Here is a 230-nt window from a genome sequence, read left to right as displayed (position 1 = left end):
TGTCCTATGGGTTGTGTTGGTGGTTTACCTTTTGTGGTTTGGCCCCTATTTGGAGTGGTTGAGGCTTTTCATGTCCTATTTGCCCCGCTCTGATCATAATGTTGTTGTTATTTTTCATGGCCACAACCTTGTTGTTTATTTTCCCTAGTTTTGGTTAGCTACATTGTTTTATGTTTTGGGATTGTGCTCATCTTTCTTTTTTATTATATTAGCAAGGAGAAGGCCTTGAA

Source organism: Cryptomeria japonica, chromosome 8 (genome assembly GCF_030272615.1).
Source record: "Cryptomeria japonica chromosome 8, Sugi_1.0, whole genome shotgun sequence".
Classification (NCBI taxonomy): Eukaryota; Viridiplantae; Streptophyta; class Pinopsida; order Cupressales; family Cupressaceae; genus Cryptomeria; species Cryptomeria japonica.
This window is presented reverse-complemented; position numbering follows the sequence as displayed.